Below are 4575 nucleotides of genomic sequence, written 5' to 3'. Positions count from 1 at the left end.
CGGTCCCCCCCAACATCCTTCTCTCTAAACTGGAGAGGTATGGATTTGATGGGTGGACTGTCCGGTGGGTGAGGAATTGGTTAGATGGTCGCATCCAGGGGGTAGTGGTCAACGGCTCAATGTCCAGATGGAGATTGGTGATGAGTGGCATCCCGCAGGGGTCCGTATTGGGACCGGTACTGTTTAATATCTTCATCAATGACATAGACAGTGGGATCGAGTGCACCCTCAGCAAGTTTGCAGATGACCCCAAGCTGAGTGGTGCAGTCGACACGCCAGAGGGACGGGATGCCATCCAGAGGGACCTGGACAAGCTCGAGAAGTGGGCCCGTGTGAACCTCATGAGGTTCAACAAGGCCAAGTGCAAGGTCCTGCACCTGGGTCGGGGCAACCCCCGGTATCAATACAGGCTGGGGGATGAAGGGATTGAGAGCAGCCCTGCTGAGAAGGACTTGGGGGTACTGGTGGATGAAAAGCTGGACATGAGCCAGCAATGTGTGCTTGCAGCCCAGAAAGCCAACCGTATCCTGGGCCGCATCAGAAGAAGCGTGGCCAGCAGGTCGAGGGAGGTGATTCTGCCCCTCTACTCTGCTCTGGTGAGACCCCACCTGGAGTACTGCGTCCAGCTCTGGAGCCCCCAGCACAAGAAAGACACGGAGCTGTTGGAGCGGGTCCAGAAGAGGGTCCCAAAAATGATCAGGGGGATGGAACACCTCTCCTATGAAGAAAGGCTGAGAGAGTTGGGGTTGTTCAGCCTAGAGAAGAGAAGGCTTTGGGGAGACCTTATTGCGGCCTTTCAATACTTAAAGGGGGCTTATAAGAAAGATGGGGACAGACTTTTTAGCAGGGCCTGTTGCGACAGGACAAGGGGGAATGGCTTTCAACTAAAGGGGGATAGATTTAGACTAGATATAAGGAAGAAATTTTTTATGCTGAGGGTGGTGAAGCACTGGAACAGGTTGCCCAGAGAGGTGGTGGATGCCCCATCCCTGGAAACATTCAAGGCCAGGTTGGACGGGGCTCTGAGCAACCTGATCTAGTTGAAGATGTCCCTGCTCATTGCATGGGGGTTGGGCTAGATGACCTTTAGAGGTCCCTTCCAACCCAAACTATTCTATGGTTCTATGATTTTGTGTTGCTAATATGATCTTAGCTTTCCTTTTTGGAGGATGTTTTCACTTCCCTATAGTATGTAAATATTTGCTTATTAATCTTTATACTTTCTTATTTTTCATCCTTTCCATATAACAGCAGCATGCCATGGGCCAGAACTTTTGTACTGTCTATCTTAAATAACCAGGATGACCCTATACCTACTGAAGGGGATACTGAAAATGACTCAGAAGTCAGATCAGGAGCCACCAATGAGACTGGGTCGTTCCTACATGAACAACCAACAGTGTCAGTGGAAACAGCACGATACCTCACTAGTCCGTGTCTGACACATTTTGTTCCTTCAGTTTACACGTTAGTGGTTGTGCTAAGTCTCCCTCTGAACATTACAGCAATACTTGTGTTTCTGAAAAAAATGAAAATTGAAAAGCCAGCTGTAGTATACATGCTGAATTTGGCCCTTGCGGATGTACTGTTTGTAAGTGTGCTTTCTTTTAAGATTGCTTATCGCTTTTCTGGAAATGACTGGGTTTTTGGACCTCAAATGTGCCATTTCATCACTGCTGCCTTCTACTGTAACATGTACTGTTCAATGCTTATGATGAGCATAAGCTTCGATCACTTCTTAGCAGTGGTTTATCCTATGCAGTCTCTTGGGTGGTGTACATTAACACGTGCCTCGTTGATTTGTTTCATCATATGGCTTGTAGCAATAACTAGGGATATACCTTTTCTCATCAGAGAGCAAATGATGGAAATAATACCCAAGTTAAATATAACTACCTGCCATGATGTGCTAAGAGAATCCGAACTTCACGGCTATTATCACCACTTCTTCATCTTCTCTTCTGTGTTTTTTGTAGTGCCATTTATAATTTCTGCTGTCTGTTACGTGTGTATCATTCAATGTCTTAGTTCTTCTACCATTGTTGCAAAACAAAATAAGAAGACGCATGCCCTGCTCTTGTGTGTGGCTGTTTTTTCTGTTTTTGTTATTTGCTTTGGACCAACAAATGTCCTCCTATTAATTCATTATATCCATTTTTCTAAAGACAACAGCTTAGAGTATCTCTACTTTGCCTATCTACTCTGTGTTTGTATCAGCAGTTAGCTGTTGCATTGCCCCCTTTATTTACTGCTATGCTTCTTCTCAGTATCAGACAACTTTTCAGTCTCTTCAATTGTAAAGAGACTTTCGATCCTAACAGTAGTAACAACAGTGGCCAGTCAATGTCTAACACTAGTAGAAGGGCTATGTGCTCTAGTAATGGGAATAACAGTGTCTACAAGAAATTACTAGCAATGCATTAAGATAATGTCTTACACATGCTTAATTTTTAGACAATTTCAGACAAAAAAAGACTGTATTATATCCAAGAAATACAAAACCTTAAACCAAGTTGTATGATACATAGTTCTATGGATTCATTATAGTAATGCACAATCCAAATTATAGCACCGTATATGTGTATGTATATGTGTGTATATATATAGTATATGTAAATAGGTTACTGTAGGGGGGAAAAGTAATTTCTTAATAATAGCTGTTGTGTGTTTCTCAAATAAACTCCTTTTTCTCAGACAAATTCTTTACATTGTTAGTTCAATTTATTGCAGGGATTTTATGAAATCCTATTTTAGGACTTTGAACTGTATCAGGTTGATTAAATTCTTAATTATGGAACCAGTCCATCTATCCATTACTTCCTGAACGAAGTGAAAATATCTTTCCAGGCCTTTTTTTTTTTCCTATTTGTCATTATTTCTGGAATTATCTGTAAACTTTTCTTAGCATTATTTTGCATCTTGGGCCCTGAAACTGCATATTTTACATTTTTATATATTCCACTTCAAAATAGTCTGTATAGTCTTAGGAATGTGAACAAAGGAAAAACAGCTGTTGATTGGTGTAATGTGTCAGGGGAGATAATTCTCAGCGGTTAGAACTAGCTTTTCTTTCGGTTTTCCTACCATTAGTGTACACTAGGCATCTTGGTTAGGACTGTGGTATTTTTCACAATAAATATCACAAAAAATTGTGAAATTTTATTTCATAATAAATCAGTGTTGAATGGTTCTCCAGAAAATATACCGGAAAAGCAGTATTCATCATCTAATTAGGCAGTTTGCAAATGTGTGCTTTCTTGCATGTGATTAGTCATCATGCACGTGTTTAGGACTTGAAAAAATCCTTTATCTCTGCCAAGTCTGGATGTTTTTTTATATTTTACATTGTGTCCACACCTAATAAAATTGCTGTGGTGTAGAGCCCAATAGATAACTTAATTCTGTGTAGTATTCTTTTACTACAAAAGATGCTAAAGCCAAATAACAGGAAATCAGCTTTAGAAACAAATTTGTAGGTAATAGGACTGTACACCAAAATGGAAACCAAATTAAGTAGTTATTTGGTTAATGTAGGATTTGCCATAGGAATCTGTCAAGAAGTACAGCAATGGATAAAAGCCATCTTCAGTCCAGCACGAGTGATAAGAAACCTAATCTTTCTGCATACAGTGTGAAAGTGAGAAACTTCTTTCTAACCACGATCTCTTGTCAGTTTGTGGCTGTTCCTTAATGGGCTTAAGCATAATTAAATATTGCCTTACCAGGCTCTCTGTAGACTTTTGTTCTCAAGTACTTGCCACTTTCTAAGTACATGAGAACTAAAAATATATGTGTATATATAGTTTGTAAGGCTAAAAACCCACACATGTTTATGAGACATACTCAGATACATTCTCATTTTGTTTAATATTGTATTAGGGGTGGGTTTGGTTTTCAGCAAAAACCAAATGCATCAAAACTATGGAGAAACACTTGTTGCTGGCAGAAAAAAATTACCTCTGTGCTTCCTGTAGTTACAGTCCGGGGGACCGTTTTTTAGATTTATGACATTATTGGGATTTGTTTCAATGTCCTGATATTTTGTTTGATGATAGTGGTTTATTTTTAGGTAGCCAAAAGAGACTGTCTAGTCCGCTTTGCAAGGGGCAGTATTACATGCTAGGAGGGAAGGAAAGGTACATGGAAAACAGCTCAGCAATCATAGCGATTATTTACTTCATTTTGCTCTGTGGTTGGACACAGCACAACCAAAGTGAGGTATTTCCTTAAAATAACAACCACTGTACTGCATCTTCATGTTTTTGCTTTATCAAAGTAAGAAAAGTATGTATGTAAATATTTGCCCGTTGTGTACATTGCTTGTTATATATCCCTATATTAACCAAATAAATTGGTCTTTCTTCTGTTTCTTCGAGGATATAATTATATCACTTTAAACTACTTTGGAGCTGTAATACTAAAGCCTCCAGAAATTTGGTGGGCTCCATGCAATGTAAAAAAACATTGCTGTACATCAGTCCAGCTACAGACTTAACGCTCAAAACTCACAAAATCATGTTTATTTGTTTTTTCTTTGAGACATTTTAAGGATGGAAGGAAGCGTACCCAACATAT

General features: G+C 39.9%; 1 pseudogene; it reads left to right on the top strand.

The window, feature by feature from the left end:
• The first annotated feature begins 1164 nt into the window (after window positions 1-1164).
• On the top strand, window positions 1165-2693 carry LOC143171952 (proteinase-activated receptor 1 pseudogene; annotated as a pseudogene).
• Window positions 2694-4575: the final 1882 nt, after the last annotated feature.

Source organism: Aptenodytes patagonicus, chromosome W (assembly GCF_965638725.1).
Source record: "Aptenodytes patagonicus chromosome W, bAptPat1.pri.cur, whole genome shotgun sequence".
NCBI classification, from domain to species: domain Eukaryota; kingdom Metazoa; phylum Chordata; class Aves; order Sphenisciformes; family Spheniscidae; genus Aptenodytes; species Aptenodytes patagonicus.
This window is presented reverse-complemented; position numbering and strand designations above follow the sequence as displayed.